The sequence below is a fragment of the Notechis scutatus genome, chromosome Z (assembly GCF_049901735.1).
Source record: "Notechis scutatus isolate UNSWTSFEM ecotype Mainland chromosome Z, rNotScu1.2, whole genome shotgun sequence".
NCBI classification, from domain to species: Eukaryota; Metazoa; Chordata; class Lepidosauria; order Squamata; family Elapidae; genus Notechis; species Notechis scutatus.
In genome coordinates, this window is record NC_142025.1 from 131,674,653 (window position 1) to 131,699,873 (window position 25,221).

At 40.7% G+C, this 25,221-nt stretch overlaps 1 pseudogene across 1 annotated transcript in view; it reads left to right on the forward strand.

Moving 5' to 3' along the window:
* The first annotated feature begins 6,514 nt into the window (after positions 1-6,514).
* The window catches only part of LOC113430125 (vomeronasal type-2 receptor 26-like), a 29,696-nt pseudogene continuing 10,989 nt past the window's right edge, over positions 6,515-25,221 (forward strand). Inside the window, exons 1-3 of the transcript XR_015745975.1 lie at positions 6,515-6,587; positions 18,840-19,667; positions 21,120-21,347. The product of XR_015745975.1 is annotated as a vomeronasal type-2 receptor 26-like (transcript). The remainder of the gene's footprint in view (positions 6,588-18,839; positions 19,668-21,119; positions 21,348-25,221) is intronic.

Sequence of the window (25,221 nt, forward strand, 5' to 3'; positions counted from 1 at the left end):
TTCTTGAGGAAGAGCAGTGGATTGGGCACTGCAACTAGAACATTGCTGGATAATAGCTGCTGCTTCTGCAGCAGTGAGCCCAAATTGTTTACAAAGAGCTTTGGCATTTTGATGAAAATAGCTATGTGAGTCCCACGGAGTAACAGGGGAAAGTGAGAGACAGGACATGGCTGAGGCAGCTGCGTCAGCCACGTCATTCCCTTCCTGCAGTTCCCGGGAAGTGGCTGGTGGCTGCGAATATGTGCAATATGCAAAGAATGTATGTGAGAATGAAGACAGTTTTGCAGGGCTAAAAACAAACTCATAAGATTAGCATCAACAGATGGGGAAAGATAAGCAAATTCAATGTTAAGTATTAATTGATAAACGTAAAGAGAATCCACAATTAGATTTAGTGGTTCTTGCGCAAATTCCTGTAAGGCCAAAATAGCAGCAGCTAATTCAGCTCTTTGTGCTGATTGCTGAGGAGGGGTAATCTTTGTTTTCCATACCCCTTCCTGTCTCCATGCACAAGCACCGTAGGTCTTACCACCGTCCGCATAAATGGTCATGCCCTCAACTGGCTGCTTAGCAATAACTGAATTAAAATTTACAGATACGTTTCGAAGCAACTGGAAACGGGGGTCACTGGGGGTATGGCAAGAAATCTTCCCTGGCCAATTTTCAAGAGCAATTTGCAATTCAATGGATTGACTATACCAAGTTTCCCACAAAGTGAGGGAGATAGGTAAAAATAACTGAACTAGATCTATGCCATATAAATGCATACTGTGATTTTGGCCTTTGATGATTAACTCGCTATAAAGCATAGCCATAGTAGAAACTGTTTTTCTGGGAGTATTCTGCAAATGCAACCATTCAATGATATAAACCTGCGCCTCATGTAATTGAAATAAAGCTGCAGTAGGCAAGGCTGGAGTTTGTAAAATTGCCAAAGCAAATGGAGTGTCGGGAATGCATTGATCAACCCAACGCTGCGTTAAAGCCGCATTTACGTGTGCCAGTACCTCCCTTTGTTCTGCTGATAAGTTTATAGCAGAATCCGGTCTCACGGAGCCCTTTAGGGCCAAGAACAAGGGCTGGAGTACCGCTGTAGTTAACCCCAGGTAGGGTCTAACCCAGTTAATTGTTCCTAGTATGATGTCCCATTTCCATTACCTCTTCCCCAAAATTATTTTCAATATACATCCTTCTGAGGAATCGGTTAACATCCCATTGTAAGTTATCACTCTTTTACCTGATTTTAATCTAATCCTGCTCTCTTCTTTCCATCTCTGTAAAACACAGAGGTTCTATCAACATATACATGTTACAACATATCAAAATATGATAGGCATATCCTTTACAGCAACTTGATAAATAGAAATGACTTATAGACTAGTGCAAGCAGCTATCTATTGTGAACTGAACCCTTTTCCTGCTTAGAGAAAAAAAGCACGAACATAAAAGGCTCTTTAATATTTTAAATATACCCTTTTCTATTCTCAACCTTTCCTTTAACCATTAGATCCAACAATGCATTGACAGTGGAACAGAAAATAATTTCCAAAACTTTCGGGAGGCATTTTTTAATGTCTGTAATTTTTTTATGTACTTATTAGACTTTTGAGGGCAAAATGTTCAATTTTTACAACATTGAATAGTATTGGATAGATTGTGCAGGAATTAATAAGGTGAATGTGGTCTAATTATAGATCAAATGAAAGTTTATAAATGGAAAATTTTAGATGAAAATAATCTCTCCTTTCTAAAGGCAGGAAAAAATTGGGGGGTTGGGTAGACCTCTTTCGCATGACATCTATTCAACAATTTCAGGAATTTATATCTCCCTTTTGTAAAGACTTCCATTGTTCCTCCAATTGTTCCAAACAGAACCCATGACATTATACTCAACCACGCAGAAGAACTTTGATTTAACTTTTCTGGGTATCGCAGTTTAAGAATTTCTTAAAGCATACAGTTAAACAATCCACTTTATAATGGACATGAATCTTGAATCCACAGACAAACTGGAAATTCAACAATATCGTATGTCCAATATATACAATTCAGGAACAGTCTAAGAAAGCAAAATCACAATATATTTACTTTGTTTTCAATGACTTATGATTTTTTTTCTCACTACATATGTTTTTAATAGCACAATGCATAGCACAATTCTCTTTTGAAGCAAATCATTTATTTTCAGTGTGGTGACAAAATTCTATCAACACCTCTTGGCTTTAGTGTTTGCTATGAAAGACATCAACAAGGATCTTTACATCTTGCCCAACATCACTCTCGGATTCCACATCTATGACAGCTACTCCGATGCACTAATGACCTATCGTACCACTCTGGACCTGCTTTTTAAAATGCATAAAATTGTCCCCAACTATATTTGTAGAACTGAAAAGAAAATTGTAGGAATCATTGGAGGGATGAGCCCTGATACGTCCATACGCATGGCAGAAACTTTGCAGCTTTTCAAAATTCCACAGGTTGGAGCTATAGATTAGGCAAAATGGGACAACTTACCATGGTCAACTCATCACAGCCAACTTGCCTTTACCAATTGCCCTGGCCAACTTACCACAGGACAATTCACCACAAGACAACTCAATTTCTAATGAATAAATAATGATAATGATAATGATAATGGAGTGGATCTAGAGTACAGTTTTTTTGCATTATGTTGTCCCAGAGCAAGATGGTGGTGGTGATGGCAAATTGTCTCAGATTAAGATGGATGGATTTGTGAAATTACTATCACACAGATTATCAGATCTATATTTTTCCCTTCAAGGTACAATTTCATGGTTCATCAGTGAAGAGATGTAGAATGGATAAGAAACAATATAAGGTGTAGAGTGTGATTAATATCGATGTTGCTTCAGCCTATGGCTGCTTTCAGCAATTGTAAGAGGAAGCAACACATAGAGAATTCTAAAGCAAAGTTTGAATGTACGTGGTCATGCTACTTATCATTAACAGTCTCATTGTTTTCAGTTCATATATTTTAAGCATAATGTGCACAAATATCTGGGTTTATATTGGCAGGAGGGAGAACAACATTGGAAGAATGGTTAAACTAGCAAGAGTTCAAAAAAAAATTCTAAAAATTCAAACCTTGGTTTAGCTACAACAAAAAGCTCTGAACTACATGGATGAGAGCAGTGGTGGGCTGCAATTTTTTAACAACCGGTTCTCTGCCCTAATGACTGGATGGGTGGGTGTGGTTGGATGGTCATATGACTGAGTGAGCATGGCCAATGTGTTGTCACCCATGTCGAAGGGCGCTTAGCCTCGCCCAGCCTCTTGTGACCATGGGAATGCTGCAACGGTCATAAGTGTGTAAAAGAATCAAAAGTCACTTTTTTCAGTGCCATTGTAACTTTGAATGGTCATTAAATGAACTGTTGTAAATCAAGGATTACCTATACAAAAATATAAAAAGCGTCTCTGCTTGCAAAAAGCTGCCCTAAATACCAACCATTAGATTAGAAATGGGGGAATACACACTGAAGATCAATGAGTCACAGCTGTCATGGAAAGCTAAACCATTCTGTCTGAATATCTTCCTTTTCCTCAGCAATACCTGCAACCCAGAGTTACAAATCAGGCAGGCTGCCAGAGCACATTGAGGAATTAAAATAGTTAAAATACAGCCAACTCTTGCTCATAAAGGGAAACCCTTTAGCAGAGAGGACATTTAAGCTCTCCAGAAAATGGGTGGGTATATTTGGGCACATGCCCTCAGAAAGACAGTTAAAAAAAATTAGACAGAATGCTTGCATCCTGTCTCTCAGCCATTTCTTCTATGGCTATGCCAACCCTTCTGTAAATAATTGTTCAAGCCCAAAAATAAAAGTACCTCTAAAAACTCCGGGGGTGGGGTGGGGGAAGGACTCCAGAGAAGTTCAGCTACAGACAGAACGTCTAGGCTGCCTGAACCATTAAGGCTGTTACCAGAGGCAGCTTAACCCAGAAGCAGTTTCTAAAAACACTGAAAGAAGTGGGGGCAGCAATTAAGATAAGGATTAGGCTAGAAATACAGACACACTAGAATCTTTCTATTCTGCGCTCCTTGCAGGATTAGCCCTGGGAAGTGGGAAAATATTTCTTTCAAAAACTGGTTCTCCAAACTGCTCAGAAAATTAACATACACTTCTGGAGAACCAGTGGAACTGGTAGCAGCCCATCTTTGGATGAGAGATAGATAGATAGACAGATATATTCACTCATTCCCTCTTTCTTTCTTTCTTTCTTTCTTTCTTTCTTTCTTTCTTTCTTTCTTTCTTTCTTTCTTTCTTTCTTTCTTTCTTTCTTTCTTTCTTTCTTTCTTTCTTTCTTTCTTTCTTTCTTTTTTTAGATTTCCTATGGCTCATTTCAATTGGCAGCAAGTGATGAATCACCTTTTTATGGCCCCCAATGAAGCTCTCCAGTATGAGGGTTTAATTCAGCTCTTTCTGTACTTTGCATGGAAATGGGTAGGGCTGGTCATTGTAGATGATGAACATGGAGAACATTTCATACAAACTCTGGAGCCCATGCTCTCCCAAAACAAAATCTGCTCCGAATTCACTGAAAGGGTTGAGAGAAATTTTCATTTTTATGAAATATCTGGAATAGTTGAAGAAGCTGTGAGGCACATTACTTTGTTCACAAAGAAAGTAGCAAATGCAGTTGTTATATATGGAGAAAATATAGTCTTTATGTGGCTGGCCTCTACTATACTTGTGACCACAATTGTTTTTTCATCAAATTTTAATTCTTCAGATACAAAAAAGGTGTGGATCACGATGGCCCAAAATGACTTTACATTACATACCTTACAAAAGGCTCTTGATATGCAAATGTTCCATGGGGCCATTTCCTTCTCAATTAGCAAAAAAGAACTTCCAGGTTCCAACAATTTATACAGGCTGTCAACCCATCTGAGGCAAAGGAAGATGGCTTTATTAGAGATTTATGGCACCAAGTTTTTGACTGCATACCACCCAATAATGGTGCTTCTCAAGATGAGGAATGTACAGGAGAGGAAAGATTGGATGACCTTCTCGTACCCTTCTTTGAAACCAGCCTGCTTAGCCATAGTTATAGTATCTACAATGCTGTGGCTCAAGCCTTACAAGCTGCTCAAACAGTTAGGATACATCCGATGATATGAAAGGACAGGGTTCAAGTGCAATCAAAAAGTATAGCAGCCTGGCAGGTAAGAGTTCCACTTTTCTCAATTCTCTTTTAAAAGATTGACAGGACTTAAAAAGTCAACAGCTCATTGTAGTCCAGCTTTCTAAACATCTCTGATGTTCATCTTTCTTCAACATTCATACATTACAAATGTTGACCCATTGAAGACATTATCTACACATCTCTTTTCACACCAAAAAAACTGCTATTCAACTTTCTTCTGCCTTTTTAGTTCTCTGCACTAGATTTGCTTCTTCTTACTCTTTCCAACTTCTTTTCTGAGTTATCAGTGAACAATATCAATGAGTACCCTCTTTCTTATAATGTAGAATATGGTTAGATAATACCATTAAATTGCCTCAGTGCTTCATATTTTTTATTCCTGGGTGGGGAAGGGATTCAAATTTCAAAAAGTATAGTGGTCAATCAACCAGTAGAATGGCTTGTCTTCAAAAGCCGTGGATGCCCCATCACAAGAGACTTTGAAGAAGAGACTGGACACTTGTTGGTTGGACTAGATGAACTCTAAGGTCCATTTCAACTTTGTTATTCTATGTTCTCTTTAACCCTCTGTGTTTTTTGTCTTCTGCAAGCTCCACCCATTTCTGCAGAGAATTTCCTTCAACAACAATGCTAGAGATGAAATTAAATTAAATGAAGATGGAGCATTACAAGCTGGATTTGACATTGTAAACCTGGTCACTTTCCCAAACAACTCTTACATCAACATCCCAATTGGAGAAATGGATCCACAAGCTCCTCCAGGAAAAACCTTCCACGTACATCCAAGCAAAATCCAATGGCATAATGGATTCACTCAGGTACCATAACATCAATTAAAATGGAGGTGGTTTACCTGAACGCCATTTTTCCTTGTTAGGCAAGACAGGTTAGGATGGGTGTTACTCCTTTTTAGCTGCTTAGGACTGAGTCTATGTAAGAGGCTTATTAGCCTAGCTCTCTCCATTCTGGGTAACTCCTCCCCAGTTCTACGAAGTCATTGCAACAGACCGAATTGCCTCTAAGAAAGGGAAGAAACAACAAAAGCATTATTGGAACCCCCCCTCATAGGTTTCTTGGCCAGACCACTTCCCAAAGGGTGGGGCTGACCTGTCTTGCCTAACAGGGAAAAGTGGTGTTCAGGTAAACAATGCACATTTTCCCTTGTAAGGCTGCAACAGGTCAGGATGGGACATAGCAAAGCAGGGTTGTCCTCGGGAGGGTTAAAATCGGTCCTGGCCTCCACGGTCCAAAACTACCTGTTGCAGGACCCGTCTTCCAAACACCACATCCACTGAAGTGAAGGAGTCCAGTTGGTAGTGGCAGATAAAAGGCAAAGGGGATGTCCATGTGGCTGCTCTGCAGACCTCCTCCACTGATGCTTGCATTGCCCAAGCCGTCGTCGTCACCTCACTGTGAGTGGAGTGCACCTTGATGCCCCTAGGTACTGGAAAGGACCAACTGGAAGAGGCTTAAGTTATACATGCCTTGATCCATCTACTTACCGTGGATGGAGTCACCTTTCCTCCCAATGTCAAAGGTTGGAAGGAACAAAAAGAGAGATTCTGTCTTGTGGAATTCAGCAGTCCATTTGATATAAATCTTTAAGGCTCTGCGCATATCCAAGTGTGCCAAGCCTTCTCAACTCATGGACCTGCTAGGGACAAAATCCAGGAGAACCAGTTCCTGACCTCTGTGGAAGGAGGCGTTGACCTTAGGAATAAAGGCCCAGTCCAAACGTAAAACCACCTGGTGGGGATGGAAGAGACAGAGATCAGGACAAACCAAGAGAGCGACCAACTCAGAAACTCTCCTTGCTGAAGTAACTGCCACCAAGAATGTCACCTTCAGTGTAAGAAGGTATAGGCTGGACTGTCTGAGTGGTTCAAATGGAGGACTGGTAAGGGACTGCAGTACCTTGGGCCAATCCCAAGTAGGGTACCTATGTACCATAGGAGGACAAAGGTTGGTCGCACCTCTGAGGAACCTACGGACAGTTGGGTGCTGAGACAAAGCTGCAAATTTCCCACAAGTCAGCACAAATGAGATAGCCATCACTTGCCTGCAAAGTGTGTTGGGTGCAAGACCCTTATTCAGGCCAGCCTGTAGGAATTCCAAAACAGCAGCCAAGGAGGCTTGCAGAGGTGACATGTGAGCCTTGGCACACCAAGAAGAAAAGGATTGCCATGTAGCCTCATAAATACGATGGTCAAAGGTCTCCTGGAGGCCTGAATGGTTTTAATCACTTTGTTGGAGTGGTGGGTACTTTTTAAGATGCCCCCACTCAATAGCCAACCTACCAGATATAGCCACTGGTCTCCGGGTGAGCCAGGGACCCCTGAAGAAGAGAGACATCCTCCTCTGGAATCCGCCAATGGTGAGCTACTGAGAGGTCCATCAAATCAGGGAACCATGGCTGATGAGGCCAATAGGGAGCCACTAATATCACCTCGGCTTACTCCAACAAGGTTCATCAAATCACCACCGAGAGCAGTAGCAATGAGGAAAGGTGTACAACAAGCCTGGAGGCTAGCTACAATGCAAGGCATTGCTTCCTTTTGCTGAGCAAAATATCTAGTGAAAAAACCTGGGCCAATGGTCATTAAGGGGAAGGTGGTAAACCAATCTACCCCTGCCAATCCAAATCTGAACATAATTTGATGAAATAGAGAGGGATGTAAACTTCCCTCAGTGTGACCAATGGAGGTCATGTATGCCAGGCCGCCTGCACATTATCCAAGCCAGAGATGAGTTCAGCTCTGAGAGACAAAAGGAGACACTCAGCCCATCCTCCCAGGGCTTTTACTTCTGTCATAATCAATAAGGACCTGGTTGCCCCCTTGGCTGTTGATATGCTTGTGTGGCAACATTGAATGTCATGTCAAGAACAGAAACCTGATGCAAAAACTGTCTAAGGCCAGACTCTGAGGTCTAACCAATTGAAGCTATGGGCCTGATCCTCCGCAGACCATAAGCCTTGGGCCCCGAGGGAAGCCAGGTGATTCCCCCCAGCCTGACAAGGAATATCCATCGAGAGGACAAGGCAGGTCTCCACCTTAAAGGATTGTCCTATGGACATAGCTCTAGAAAGCCACCAATGGATGGAAGTAAAAGGTGCTAGACAACTACACTGTCCAAGGGGAATGACTCGACCCCTGACCTCCAATGAGGCACAAGAACCATTGCAGGGACCTGGCATGAAGTCTGGCTCAGGAGACAATGCCAATACAGGAAACCATTTTCCCCAAAAGGTGAGATAAATGGACAAAAGGAACAGAATGCTTACTCTGAATGCCCCTAATCATCCCCTGCAGGCCATCCAATCATTCCTGTGTAAGGAAAACCTGACACACTACTTAGCCAATAATGGCCCCCAATGAAGGAGTTGAGTAGAAGGAGTGAAATGGCTCTTTTTGCTATTGATGGAAAAACCCTGGTCTGGCATAACCAAAATCATGACCTGCAGATCTTGCTGAATCCTTTGAAAGGAAGAAGACATGATTAATATCATTTAAATAACACTGCAAACACACCAGGAAGGAGGAAGGTGCACCACTAGGGGAGCCAAATTTTGGAGTAACTCTAGGGGTGGAAGACAACCCAAGGGGAAGGCTCTATATTAAAAGTATTGCCCCTGGTAACAAAACCTTAAGAACTGCCTGTGTGATGAACAGATAGGAACGTGTAAATAAGCTTCCATCAAGTCTATGGATGAGAGGAAGTCCCCTGCTGAACACTCTCTAGAAAGGAAGAAGAGAGTGCATCTTAAAATGCCTTTACACAATGTATCATTGAGTTGTTTCAGGTCAAGAATAGTCCTCCACCCCCCGAGGGTCATGGGGATACGAAAATCCTGGAGTAGAACCCCATCACCTGTTGGACTAGGGAACCTCTTGAATGGTCCTGAGCTCCAGCAAATGCTGGATATCGAGTCGATCAGACTCCTTCTCCCTGCGAGCCTAGATACTGGGCAGGAGATAAGGAACCTCAGAGGAGTGGAGTAGAATTCCAGGGAAAGACCTGATCTAGCCGTGTACAAACCCAGGCGTTAGAAGTAATACGCTCCCATAGGTCCGCAAACCAAGCTAATCGGCCTCCAATGGGCATAGAGTGGGCACTAGTGCCAGCGACAGTATGGGTGACTTCTTCTTCGAAAGGCCCAATCTGTAGCCACTGCTGCCTGCCCTTGCCTGAACAGTATTGGTAAGAGGTCTTGGATGGCCAGTGGAAGCTGGAACTGGTTTCCCCTCTGAACCGAGGCTATTTGAAGTATAGGAGTGGCCCAAAGTTCTACCTTCTTGAGAAGCGAATCCTTGAGTTCAACCAAAAAGGGCTCGAGGGCCTCGCCAAAAAGCTTATCCCCTTTGGACGGGGGAGATGCCAACTTCCATTTCCTTCTGCCATCCACTTGCAACAGCAGTTCTCCTTCCGTAGGTTTCACCCGACACATTCCTAAAAGTCCAGGGGGACATTGGATAATACAGCATGCACAAAGAGAAAGTATAAAAAGAAATATCACTCCAACAATTAGGTGACGAATCCATGAACCATCTGGCAACCAGGACCAAAGTGCAGACCACACGTCCAGTTCCTCCGCCTCCAATTGTAATGGATTCTCCTTCAGGGTTTGTTCCATATGCTGTATAGTAGCTGTAATGTTTGGAGAGTAATCAGAGATATACATGCAACAATGCGTATGAATCACAGCGCAAACTCCCCCTTGCGCAGCCAGAATAGTGTCCACCGCATATCTGGTTTGCAGGACAAAGTCAAGAATTTTGCCTTGTTCTTCTTTAAGCAGCTTTAGGGTTTTAATGGTGTCTTTAAACATAGTAACTGTCCAATTGTTTAAACAATGCAAATCTCTATAGTTCATCATGACTCCGAAAGGGGGAATAACTCCCCTTGATATTTGTGTCCAGTAGTCATGGGTCAAAACAGAGTTTACTTCCGTTGCGGAACGCGCATTGCGGATATGAGCGGTCCCCAAAGATTTTTGAATGAAATGAGATGGGATTACTTTCCCAAAGGTGCAGACCCCTTTCCCTCGTGCTGGCATGCGATCATAGGCCATCCGTCCTCACAGCAACCATAAATTTGCTCCCAGGAGATGACCAACCTTATTTGGCTCAGCATAGATTAGTTTTGCAAAGGACTCCATTAACATAGCCAAATAAGTGGACGATGGTGCGTTAGTCCCATCCGCACATTTACGCAACCGGTTGCTGTCCTCCGTGGTGGGACAACATGTAGCAGGAATATATGGACACCCATTTTCATTGATCAAAGATGTAATAGAAAATCGAGAAATGTTATGTACAAAGTAAGTGAGATTTTTAGTTTTCATGTCATCCGGATAAACCCGATTTCCATTGCTAATAACAATTGTTTTGTTGCAAAATGGATATGTCCCCAAGTAAGTCATATTCTCTACCGTCTCATTGTGGGTCCAATAGATACCCACCATCTCTTGGATCCGGCTTCCAAGGTGTAAGGTAGTTACGTTTCTTGTAGTCCAACTGCTGGACCACGTCCCTGAACAACCATAGCTTTGTCCCTTATACCAGTCACCTTCAGCCAGAGGTACTGCAACCATTGGAAGCCCTGATGTTTTGTGAGTTGGCATGTGCATACATACCCAACAATCAGTTTTGTTAAGAAGGTTTGCTAGCTTCCCCATGTCCTGGATCAACGTGTTTCTTTTCCATTCCCCCAAATCCACCCCCTTGCCCCTTTGGCTGATGATAAGGATGCACACAGCGAGCAGGAACCCAAACAACTGTCCCCTCATCTTCAACAGCAGCGTATCCTCGGCCCCAAGTTATCAGCGGGACAGGTCCTCTCCACGTTGGATCTGGTAATCTCCTATACTGAACTTTCGGTCTTGGCGTACCTGCAGAAGGGGAGGAAGCAAAATGCCTACTGGCTGCCGTAGCAGCAGGAGATCCTGTCATGTTTAAAAAATTTAAAGTATATAAGGTAATATTAAGAATGTTTTGTATGTAAGGCAAACCATATCCCTCCACTTCCCCCGTTTTTGTTTTTATATGAAGGAGTGCTTGTTTGAGTGTCTGATGAGCTCGTTCCACAATGGCCTGACCAGTAGAGTTATAGGGAATGCCAAATTTATGTATAATTGACCATCGATGACAAAATTCCGCAAAGGCGGTGCTGACATAAGCAGGGCCATTATCGGTTTTTATCTCCATTGGTGGCCCCACATGTGTGAAGGTACGGAGACAATGGTTGACTACATGTTTTGTAGCCTCTCCTCATTGAGGTGTTGCCATAATGAATCCTGAATAGGTATCAACGGTGACATGCAGATGGTGCCATGGTTTGAAAGGAGGGTGTTGTGTGATATCCATCTGCCATAGCTGACAAGCAGATTTCCCCCAAGGATTTACTTCTTGAGGAAGAGCAGTGGATTGGGCACTGCAACTAGAACATTGCTGGATAATAGCTGCTGCTTCTGCAGCAGTGAGCCCAAATTGTTTACAAAGAGCTTTGGCATTTTGATGAAAATAGCTATGTGAGTCCCACGGAGTAACAGGGGAAAGTGAGAGACAGGACATGGCTGAGGCAGCTGCGTCAGCCACGTCATTCCCTTCCTGCAGTTCCCCGGGAAGTGGCTGGTGGCTGCGAATATGTGCAATATGCAAAGAATGTATGTGAGAATGAAGACAGTTTTGCAGGGCTAAAAACAAACTCATAAGATTAGCATCAACAGATGGGGAAAGATAAGCAAATTCAATGTTAAGTATTAATTGATAAACGTAAAGAGAATCCACAATTAGATTTAGTGGTTCTTGCGCAAATTCCTGTAAGGCCAAAATAGCAGCAGCTAATTCAGCTCTTTGTGCTGATTGTGAGGAGGGGTAATCTTTGTTTTCCATACCCCTTCCTGTCTCCATGCACAAGCACCGTAGGTCTTACCACCGTCCGCATAAATGGTCATGCCCTCAACTGGCTGCTTAGCAATAACTGAATTAAAATTTACAGATACGTTTCGAAGCAACTGGAAACGGGGGTCACTGGGGGTATGGCAAGAAATCTTCCCTGGCCAATTTTCAAGAGCAATTTGCAATTCAATGGATTGACTATACCAAGTTTCCCACAAAGTGAGGGAGATAGGTAAAAATAACTGAACTAGATCTATGCCATATAAATGCATACTGTGATTTTGGCCTTTGATGATTAACTCGCTATAAAGCATAGCCATAGTAGAAACTGTTTTTCTGGGAGTATTCTGCAAATGCAACCATTCAATGATATAAACCTGCGCCTCATGTAATTGAAATAAAGCTGCAGTAGGCAAGGCTGGAGTTTGTAAAATTGCCAAAGCAAATGGAGTGTCGGGAATGCATTGATCAACCCAACGCTGCGTTAAAGCCGCATTTACGTGTGCCAGTACCTCCCTTTGTTCTGCTGATAAGTTTATAGCAGAATCCGGTCTCACGGAGCCCTTTAGGGCCAAGAACAAGGGCTGGAGTACCGCTGTAGTTAACCCCAGGTAGGGTCTAACCCAGTTAATTGTTCCTAGTATTTGTTGTAATTTTATTAGAGAAATCTTTTCCTCAATTTTGATTTCCGGAATGACCGGATGAGCATAGGTTGCAAGGACCTTATGCCCTAAGTAGGCATATGGCGTTTGACTTTGAATTTTTTCTGGGGCAATATGAAGTCCAAATTGCAATAATACCTCTTTAAGGCAAGGTAACACTGCCTTAACCATTCCCGGTGGGCCGGGAGCTGCAATTAAAATATCATCCATGTAATGGTAAACCTTCCACCCAGGATGGGAGGTTCTGAACGGAGCCAGAGCCGTTTGAACATATGACTGGCACATCATTGGACTGTTTAGCATTCCTTGTGGCAAAACCTTCCATTGGTAACGAAAGGTAGGTGCATTGTTATTCAACTCAGGTACGGTAAAAGCAAATAATTGCTTGTCATCTGCATGCAAAGGGATAGAAAAGAAGCAATCCCGCAAATCTACTACAACTAGATCCCAATTGCGTGGGATCAGGTTCGGGTTAGGCAAACCACATTGTAATGCTCCCATTGGTTGAAGAATGGAGTTGACAGCTCTCAAATCATGTAAAAATCTCCATTTTCCATTTTTCTTTTTGATAACAAACACCGGAGTGTTATACGGACTAGAAGTTGGCTCAATGTGTCCTAATTGTAGCTGCTCAGCTACCAATTGATGTAAAGCAATAAGCTTTTCCTGTGTGAGTGGCCATTGGTCAATCCAGACTGGCTGAGAGGTTAACAATTGTAATTTTTCCATTATCCAATAACAATTTTTGTGCGGAACTGTGACAGCAAATCTCTACCCACAAGTTTATGTGCAGGGGCAACACAAGAGGTTGAATCCTTGCAGTCTCACCAGTTGTTCTATGCAATGCCGTCAACCAATGTACACTACTTCTTGCAAACTGCATACCACCCACTCCACGAACAGCTGGAGAGTCCTCAAGCGCCCATTCATTTGGCCATTCCTTTTGGCGTATCACAGAGACATCTGCTCCGGAATCTATAAGGCCAGAAAATGATTTTTCTTGAATTTCAATTGTCATTTTAGGTTGGTCTGTAGTCAAATTTTTTGTCAGAGCTAGCAATTCTGCAGCAACTGGAGAACTGGCCATTTCAGTGGACCCAAAACCGCCAGTTCGTGGGATCCCAATTAAAGGATTCATAGGAATGTATGGAAGCAATAATAACTGGGCAATAGAGTCAACGGCCATTAAAGATGTAGGAGTATCAGTGTATAATTGTACCTTAATAACCCCTTTATAATCTTGATCAATAACCCCTGGAATAACAAAGAATCCCTTTTTTGATGCAGAAGACCTGGGAAGTACCAATCCCACTGTTTTTTCTTGCAGTGGCCCATGCAAATGAATGTCCTCAATGTACACTTGATTAGGAAAAGTCACATCAATTGAGTTCAGCATTTTTAAACTCAAACCTGCACTCCCAGTAATTGCAGGCGATGCTTTTGTGACAGCCTTGGGAGCGGGGCTAGCTGCACGCCCCAAATTTAGTTTCCCGAATTTTGATTTTGATCAGAGCGACATTGATTTGCCCAATGAAACCCTTTTTTGCATTTCGGACAGACTGACTTCGGGCGGACGTCCTTATTTTTGTTTTTGTTAAACGCCATTCCCCCCCGCCCCCGGGGATCGGCACTGGGCTTTAAAATGGCCAGGCTTCCCACAATTAAAACAATTCCCTGTAGGTTTCATCCCTTTTTGTAATGCCATAGCCAAAGTCTCCATGTTGTAAGCCTGAGAACCCACCACTGCACATCCTTTAACAGATCAGCCAGAGTAACCTCACCTCTAGCCACCAAAGGCTGTAAGATACGCTTGCAGTCAGCGTTTGCATTTTCAACTGCCAATTTCAGCAAAAGTTCCTTTGCTGCTTCCTCATTAGAGATTTGCCTGGTAATAGCCAATTGTAGCCTTTCCACAAAATTGTTATAGGACTCAGATGCTGTTTGCTTAATTTGAGAAAAAGACCGTGCCGGGGTTCCCACATCCTGGATGCAGGACAACGCCCCAAGGACAGCTGCCATAACCATGGGAAATATGTGATCAGGCAAATTAGTAGCTTGATCAGCAGTGGATTCAAACAAGCCTGCCCCATAGATTTGGTCTGGCATATACAGCCCCCTCAAATTTCATCCCCTATTGATAGCTTCCCTCTGGTATTCTGAATCAAAAACCACATACTGAGTAGAACTCAATATAATTCTCATTAAATCTTTCCAGTCATTTGGAATCATGCGTGAGGAAGCCAAACTTGTCAGGAACCCCTTTGTAAAAGGACTTTGAATACCATAATCTTTAACTACTTTCTTAATTTCCCTAAGTACTGCCAACAGAATCGAAACCCATTCAGCCTGCATGTTGCCTTGAGCATCCACTTGCCTATTAACTGGAAACAAATTCATCTGGGGAATCTCATCAGGCTCTAATTTCCCTTCATTGAAAGCCTGATGCATCATTGCTTGAACTTTTCCCATTTGTGGCTGGGTTTTATCCTCCACAGGCGTAGGCGCTGTTGGAGGTGAGAAAGCATACTCCAGTTTTGGAGTTGGAGGGTGCAACACAACTCCTTTATAAGGAGGAGGTTCTACTAAAGTTTTTAAAAGAGGTTGTTGCTGGGTCTCTAAAGCAGTCATAACAACCTTCCAATATGTCAAAATTTCAGCTGTTGCCCATGGCTCTTCATGAAGGATAGTTCCAATTTTCCTCCACATGTCTAACTTTAAAGAGCCTCTCTCTGAGTACCAGGGCATTGCTGCCAGATCTCTTGCAGCAGCCTTTTCACATTACCTTTTGAAAGAACTATTTGCTCCCCCCCAGAGGGTTTAAAGTTTAAGAAATTTGTCCTGACTAACTTCAGCAGCTCACTAACATGCCGTTCCTGTGGCTGAGAAAGTTTTTCCCCCATGTTCCCTGAAAAAATCCTATTGTCCAGCAATAGTTAAGTACGTACTTTACCTATTCCAGGTGAGGAAACACGGAGGTCCGGACATGTACCACCTGCAGTGGATCACGTCGGGGTCACCACTTGTGGTAGTCTCCCATGGAAAGAATGAGACACAAGCGTGTGTACTCAGGATGGGAGCCAAGAGTAAATTCCAGCGCTCCCTTTTATTGAGATTTTAGTACATAGTAAGCATAATCACAATGTGGATTACAATAATTAGATATAGTACAGACTTGTTTACAGTTGTCTGAGCTGCTTAATTGTTTCTAGTGTTTGCTTTTAGTTTCCTTGCTTTATCTCAGTGACCTTTAGGCAGACATGTATGTATAAAGCATTAGATTAATCATTACTCGAACCCAAGCCAAAGTTTATTCCCACAGTTCAGGCAAACCAGGCTGAACCAGTAGCATTTCACCACTGGTATACATGATAAATCACTCCTACATTTAAAAAGTCTTTTAAACTTAAATTTTTTTTTTTACTTTTTATTTATCTTTAATTTATCTTTTAAACTAAGACTTAAGAGATAAACATGATAACAGGAAGGCTCCATATTAATTATGACATAGGTAGCCAGCATTTATTTGACACTGACTGATCTTAGATTGTATTTAGGGAAAATAACAGGAATTAAGCATAAATAGTGAAAAATTAGAGCAAATGAAGAAATGTTTGTGCCTTATGAATAATTAACTAGAGATGGGGAAATGGATGGAGAAAGAAATAAGTTGTGTAAATGCAAATTTAAAATGTCATGCTAATATGCAATCTGTTGTGAGGAATACATGGTGTTTCTTGGGGAGCAGAGGGGGTGGCTTGATTTAACCTATGGTTAAGAAGGAAGAAAAGCTATAAGCTACATATAATCAGTCCATGATTAGAACAGCCTGTAGCAGAGGTGGTATTCAGCAGGTTCTGACCAGTTCTGGAGAACCGGTAGTGGAAATTTTGAGCAGTTTGGAGAATCGGTGGTAACCTCCCCCCAGGAGTGGGGAGGGAATGGAGATTTTACAGTATCCTTTCCCTGCCATGCTCACCAAGTCATGCCATACCCACAGAACCAGTAGTAAAAAACTTTGAGTCCTACCACCACTGGCCTGTAGGTGGTGTAAATTAATTAAATGTCTCTTTTTAAAGAAAGTAAAAAGTACTATGTTCTCCACATCTTGCTATGGAAAGGAAAATTAGATATATTAGAAGAAACATAAAAGTCAGTTGAATGCAGTGAGAATTGAATAGGTAAGAATTATGTCTTATAATAACATGAAAGGATGAAGAAAGGAGGAATGCATTTGGAATTAATTGAAAAATAGCACATTTTGAACTGTATATCATGGTCAAACATCAGCATTTGACCACAGGAAATGTTCTATGACACTTTAGTTTACATCATAAAATGTGTTGTGATAATTTTTATGTCATAAAACATTTTATAAAATTTGCCAAATATTAATACCACCAGACTCTTAGGTTTCTGGATCCATTCTGCAAGTTAGTTCATTTGAGGCACCTTGGTTCAAAAGTTTTGCCCTATGATGCACTATTTCACTCAGGCTACAGACACCAGAGTATTACTACTATATAGATAGTAATGATGTAAACATGAGTTAGCTATTTTTCCTTTTATCCCCCCTCCTCTTATTTCATATCTTTAACTTCCTTGACTTACTGCTTGTCCCTTTTCTCTTTTCTGTAAGAATAGATTCTCCACAAAGGAAATGGTGTAATCTATGGTTTAGACCAGGTTGGCACTTACATAGTTAACTACAAAGGCAGTCTAATCTTGATGGTTTAATGTAACCTACAGATTTGACTAGAAAGTTGAAAACAAAATATCAGGAGAAAATATTCCCAAATTACTTCCATATTGTGAGTTAGAAAACAACATAGTCATGTTTGTGAAGTCAACAAGTTTGAAAGCACCTTTATCTTAAGCTTCTTATCATTCACAATTAGTTGTCAATATCAGCATCTCTATTCACTCAAGATTTCACTGAACTGATGCTATCAGTATTACAGTCCCATTTTTGCTGCCTTGATTTGATTTCATGGCTATAAATGTTGTCATTCTAAGCTATAGAATGACACTTGTTTTAGATGGTTTGAATTTTTGGTCCTTCAGTATTCATTAGTCTCTTTTGTTGTTGAGTGGAAAGCAGACTAAATTTGTAACTAAATACCATTTGAATAAATAAATTTGTTGGAGAGGATGAAAACAACAAAATTTTAGACATACAGGAGCCTGGGATGAGTATATGAATTGTAATTTCATATTAACTGAAATACTGAAATATTTCACTCAATAATTAGGACAGAATTTAAGTCAGCATGAAAACCTGACATATCTTCATAACTTCTTGTTCATATCCGTAATCCTAAAATGTAAAGGTGATGAAGTGAAATATAAAATGACTGATATGTTACAAACTATCCTAAATTGAATATATCTATTTGTATCTTACTTTAATGTTTATTCCAAAGCACAAAGAAGACAGAGAATGCAATAGATTGCAAATAAATAAATAAAAAGCAAGATCTGAGTCGGATATGAAATGTTTTGACTGAGCTTCAGCTTGGGATGGCTGCAAATGTTTTTTAATTTCACTACATTTTTATGAAGTTAAATTGGAGAGAAGAAGGCAATTGTAGGTTGTAAATGTAAGAAAAATAACTAGCATTATAGAAAAGTGTTTGATCTTGTAGATATTTTTATATTTCCTTATTATGAATGTAATTATGTTGTCCCTTAGGTCAGGGGTCCCCAACCACTGGTCTGCGTACCGGTACTGGTCCGTGGAACAAATCCTACCGGGCCGCTGGTTTGCTGGGCGCCGCCATCTTGTTTTGATGAAAAAGTGCTTCCAGTGAGCTTTTCCAGGTAAAAAGCTCACCGGAAGCACTTTTCATCAAAACAAAATGGCGGCGCCAGTGTTGGTGAGCTTTTCCGGTAGAAAGCCATTTCTATCCGGAAAAGCTCACCAGAAGCGCTGGCGCCGCCATCTTGTTTTGATGAAAAGTGCTTCCGGTGAGCTCACCGGAAGCTGGCGCCCAGCTGATGCTGGTACCGGGCCGCGGCATACCAGCTGATGCCGGTACCGGGCCGCGGCATAAAAAAGGTTGGGGATCACTGTCTTAGGTCACCTATTGTTTATAAATTCCACCAGTGAATGATATAAGCCATCCATCTTTCTTATACCGCATGGTACCTAATGAAGCACATCAATATACTGGGATAGTACAGCTATTGCTGCATTTTCAATGGAAATGGGTTGGGATCATGGCCATGGATGATGATAAAGGAGAAAAGTTTGTGCAGATCTTGGAGAAAAGCTTTTCTGATAATAGGATCTGCACTGCCTTCTCTGAATGAATGCCCCTCCAAAGCAACATTTTAGGTGTGGTTAATTTCAATGATATGTTTAGAGAAATGGCCCTGTTGCTGAGTAAAGCAAATGTCAATATCTGTGTTATAAGTGCTGATGCTCACATGATGTTAGATTTGCAGATAGTGCTCAATCTTGCCGAATCAGACATGATGCTGCCTGTACAGAAAATATGGGTAATGACAGCCCATTGGGATTTTTCAGTGGAGCCCTTTTTAAAAAAATTAAATATGCACATTTTCCATGGTGCCTTGTCCTTTGCAAGTCACACCTCAGAGATGTCAGCATTTCAGCATTTCCTTCCCTTCTAAGACCCCCATTCTCTTACAGATCATCTTATCAGAGTCTTCTGGGAACAAGCATTTAAATGTTCATTTCCAGCTTCTGCAACGGACAAGGAGAACCATGGAAGCTGTACTGGCAATGAGAGTATAGAAAGCCTTCCGCGGCCTTTTTTTTGAAATGAGCATGACTAGTCAGAGCTACAGTGTTTATAATGCTGTCTATGCTGTGGTGCTTGCTTTGCATGCCTTTTATTCATCGAGAAGTAAACATGGAGCTGTGTTGATGAAAGATCACCCAAGGACTTCAAAATTACAGTATTTTCAGGTAATATCTCATCTAGGAGGCAGATTAACTTTGATGCATCAGTGTTGTTGTTAATATTGTCTTCATTTAAATAAGAAGAGTTCTTCTTCTCTATACAATTAACCAGTAGAACACCTTGCCTTCAGAAGTTGTGGGTGCTTCATCACTGGAGGTTTTTAAGAAGAGACTGGACAGTCACCTGTCTGTAATGGTATAGGTTCTCCTGTTCGAGCAAGGGCTGGACTAGAAGACCTCCAAGGTCCCTTCAAGGTCTATTCTGTTTGATAATGCTTTACTCCACATTTCCAAAGGAGATGCAGAGAGGAAATGAATCACTGTAGTTGTTAAATCAGCTACATGATCATTAAGTAAATCTAGCTTCTCCCATTGACTTTGTCATAAGAAGCTGGCTGGGAAGATCACAAGTGAAGCTCTCAGTCTTTCTATTTTGGATGGATAACATAAGATATGATGAACGAATGATTCCCTGCTGCCAAATGTGGTTATCACATGACTCCAGGACACTGCAACTGTTGTAACTACATACCAGGTGCCAAACACCCAAATTCTGATCACTTGACTGGGTGGATACTGCAACAATCTTAAGTCTAGAGTCACCAGGAGAAAGTCATCATATAAATTTAATTCCATAGTAGTACTCTTTCCCAGACAGATAGTAAACCTTAGCCTTTAGTTTAAATAGTTGAATTCCCATTGGTGACAAAGGTATGCCAGGATATTTCTGGGCAAAAGAGCATTTAGTCCGTTCATATGAGATACATTTTCTTTTCTTTTTTTGTATATTTTTTTAAAAAAATTCTTATTTACAAACATATCATTGTGTGATCAGTGTGGTACCAGGATATCTTACATTTTAAAACAAATATGACAATATTGTTCATATTCAATACAATTGATAATCTTATAAATTTTCATATTAATGCACATATATTTTTCATTGTGCACCATTTCAGTATCTTATTTTTATGTCAACCTCCATATTCTAAATATGCCTCTTTTTCTACAGATAGAATATTCTTAATCATATTTGTAGTGTTTAAATAATCTATGTAATTTCAATAATAATTAAACCAATTTATAATATAATCTTCCATTATCTTTCCCCTTTCTAATTTTTAATTTTGCCACAATTGTGTTTGAGATACATTTTCTGATAGTTCTTAGTATCCTTTTAAAAACTGAAGTGAACTGATTGGGGAATAAAATAATGGGACTACTGATAATGAAAATAGAGCAAGGGTTTCAAACCACGTCGTCATCACATGATGTATCACAACTTTTTCCCCCTTCACTAAACTGGACATGGGTGTGACCAGCATGTGACACATCCAGCCCATGGACCACGAGTTTGACAACCCTGCTTTAGAGTATAGCAAATCGTTATTCCAAGCCAAACAATTGTCACTGTTTTCACCACTTTGGTAATACTTGTCAAAACTTCATTTATTCCAGCTTTATCATTTCCTAAGTCAAATTTCCTTTAACAGTAGTGCTGGAGACAAGGTGTCTTTTGACACAAAGCATGAATTGCTGGCTGGATTTGACATTATCAACTGGGTTACTTTCCCTAACAAATCATTCATAAAAGTGAAAGTGGGACAGATGGATCCTGAAGCACCATCAGGCAGAAGGTTCATCATCAATGGAAGAAAAATCACATGGCAGGACCATTTTAAACAGGTATCACCATAATAAAGATATGTGCTTGTTGTTTCCAGCTCTAGGGGGCGGTGCTCATCTCCGTTGCAAGGCTGAAGAGCCAGCACTGTCTGAAGACGTCTCTGTGGTCATGTGGCTGGCATGACTAAACACCAAAGGCATATAAAATGCTGTTACCTTCCCACCAAACAATGCATATGTGATTTAGCCCTATGTATATAGTGGCATTTTTACATGCTTTTGAATTGCTAGGTTGGTAAAAGCTGGGACAAGTAATGGGAGCTCACTCCATTACGTGGCGCTAAGGATTCAAACTGCCAAACTGCTGACCTTTCTGATCAATGAGCTCAGTGTCTTAGCCACTGAGCCACCCTCCCTTTTAACATCATAATATGGAGCCATAAATTTGTAATGGACTAGATGTCATAATTTTGGTATCTAAGGAAGCTAACTATGTAACTGCTTCTGGTGTGGTTGTGATGAGATCATCCAAGGTGCCTTGAAATTTCTTGAAGAGATATTCTTGAACTGTAGGTATTATAAGTTTGCAGTCTGAACCAAGTCACATTGAAGGCTCTCAACCATTCCCCACCTAAAGAGCTTTGCCTTAGTTCTGACAGGGTCTGTCCTGATTCTGTTCAGGTGGCTGCATATTTCTTGGGAAAACTGCATTCCTTGAAGTGGTTTTGTTGGATCTGTGTGTTCTGTTTGGTTGTGGTTATTAAAAGTTGCTCATCTTTATCTAGGTTGTAACACTGTGGTGTGTTATTCTAAATTGGCTTCTTAGACTTAAGCTAGATGAGAGGTAGATAGACTAAAGTTTTGTGTATTGAAAGATCTCTTTTCAGCAATTAACAATCCCCAGTGCTTTTATATTAAGTATCTGGAAGAGAACATATTTGAAGTTGTTGATCCTATTCAGGAAATTTTTGGATTTGAAAAGCTAGTTTGCAAGGGCGGAAGAAGAATTTTTTTTAAAAAAAAAAGATTGCTTCCTTTCTTTTTTTTCCTGCACAAAAATGGAGGCCTTTCTTTTTTCTTTTTCTTTTTTTCTGACTGACCCTCTGTTTTTTTTTTTTTTATAATAAAGTTTTATTATACATTTTCTCAAAAATGAAGACCTTTCAAACTGAGGAAATGCTTAGTTGTCCCAAGGTTCTACTGTGTATCTTAATACCTCTGACTGAGGATATTAATTTTAATTACCTGTCTAGCTTTTAGGCCATCCTTCTAGCTTTACCCATGGTGATCCTTTCAAGCACATAAGGAAGGACTCTGTCAAGGTGACTTCTTAATTTGTAAGTTTCCAAATATCTGAGGCAAATATACTTGGCGTGTCAGCTCCAGGGTACAAAGTGATAATCTCCCTGCTCTTTATATAATTAATTTTTGGGAGGGTTATTGTATCTCTACACATGTATACCCACACTCCATTATCTATATTCTTCCAGTGGTTTAATTAAATTACTCAGGAACTTCTTCGGTGGCAGTGGAGAAAGGAACTGGATGATGCAAGCAATGAAATTCCCCCTTTTCTACTTGTCTTTTGATATTGAATGGACATCTAAAAGAGTTGAAGTTTTCAGTGTGAAGCCACCTATCAGAACTTGGAGATAGTTCAGACAAGAAACCAGTTCCATTATATTATATTTATTGTAAGAACTAATCAGGGGTGGCATTCAAATGTCTTAACAACTGGTTCTGTGGGCGTGGTCTAATTTGTGGGTGTGGCTTGGTGGTCACATGACTGGCTGGGCGTGGCTTATATGTAAATATTTATGTAAATATTGAATTTTTTATTTAAAAAAGAGCAACTTTTACCTAAAATCAGGCAAAGCAGGCAGGCAGATTGAGTTGCTCACAGAATCACAGATGCACTTAGAGATCTACCTTTCTGCAATCTGTTTTTTTTTTTATCCTTTTTATTTATTTATTTATTTTATTTATTTATTTGATTTGCCAATTGTTTACAAGATAATAAATATAAATGTATACATAGTTGTGAATACATGAAATGGTTACATATAAGAAAAATAAAAGAATAAGAGAAACAATAGGACAGGGACGGTAGGCACGTTGGTGCGCTTATGCACGCCCCCTACAGACCTCTTAGGAAAGGGGTGAGGTCAATAGTAGACAGTCTAAGGTTAAAGTTTTTGGGGTTTGGGGAAGAAACTACAGAGTCGGGTAGAGTATTCCAGACATTGACCACTCTATTGCTGAAGTCGTATTTCCTGCAATCAAGTTTGGTGCGGTTTACTTTGAGTTTGTATCTATTGTGTGCTCTTGTGTTGTTATGGTTGAAGCTGAAGTATTCATTGACAGGTAGGACATTGCAATGTATGATTTTGTATACCATGCTTAAGTCAGACCGAAGACGGCGTAATTCAAGGTTTTCTAGTTCTAGAATTTCAAGTCTGGTGGCATAAGGTATTCTACAACGAGTAGAGGAGTGGAGAACTCTTCTTGTGAAATATTTCTGGACTTTCTCAATTGTGCTAATATCAGATACGTAGTGTGGGTTCCAGACTGATGAACTGTATTCGAGTATTGGTCTAGCAAATGTTTTGTATGCTCTGGTTAGTAGTGTGATATTACCAGAGAAAAAGCTACGTAGGATTAGGTTAACAACTCTTAATGCCTTTTTGGCTATGTAGTTGCAGTGTGCTCTAGCACTTAGATCATTAGAGGTGAGTATTCCAAGGTCCTTTACAGAGCTTGGGTCATCAACAAGATCTTGACTATTCAGCTTGTATTTTATTTTCTGATTTTTTTTTGCCAATATGTAAGACAGAGCATTTATTTGTTGAGATTTGAAGTTGCCATTTGTTTGACCATTCGGATACATAGTCAAGATCTTTTTGTAGGGTAGCAGTATTGTCTGTGGTATTGAACAGCTTTACATCATCAGGGAAGAGAACGCAATTGCTCTTAATATGATCACAGAGGTCGTTTATGTAGAGTATGAAGAGAGTTGGTCCTAGAACACTGCCTTGGGGAACACCACTATTGACAGGTACTGGATTTGATAGGACGCTCCCGATTTTGACCATTTGTTGTCTGTTTGCCAGGAATGCTTCTATCCAGTTATTCAGTTGTCCAGAGATACCATAGGATTTTATTTTTAGGAGTAGTTTGTCGTGTACCACTGAATCAAAGGCTTTACAGAAGTCTATGTAGATTGCGTCTATTGTTTTGCCCTGGTCGAGTTGTGTCGTCCATATGTTTTTGCAGTGTAAGAGTTGCAGATTACAGGATAGTTTTTTCCTGAAACCAAATTGTTTATTGGAGAGTAGGTTATTTGTCTCTAAGTGAAGGATGATGGATTGGTTAATAATTGATTCCATGACTTTACAGGTGATGCAGCATAAGGAGATTGGCCTGTAGTTTTCAACTAGGCTTGGGTCTCCCTTTTTGAAGATGGGGATGACTGTGGCTTGTGACCATAGGTTAGGCAAGGAGCTGGTTCTGAAAGATTTTTCAAAGATTATGCTTAGAGGTTTGGCTATGGCAGTGGATAGCTTTCTTAAGAAGTAGGCACATATTCCATCCGGTCCAATAGATAGAGATGGTTTGAGGTTGCGTATTGCTTTTTCAACATTGTCTTCTGTGAAATCGATATGTATTAGATCATTGTTGTTATCTGTGGTACGGCTAGGAAATATTGGGCATGATCCATTGCTGTTTACAAATACTGAGCCGAAGAATGTGTTAAAGATGTTGGCTTTAATGGTGTCGTCGTTGCAGTCTTTACCATCAGGTCCTATCAAGGAGGGATGGACCTTGAGTCTTTTAGTTTGTTGTTTACAAAATTGTAAAAAGCGCGGTGGAATTGGTGCTTAGAAGGTTTTCCTCTTGTTTAATGTGATAATTGGTGCATTCGGTCTTTATCTGG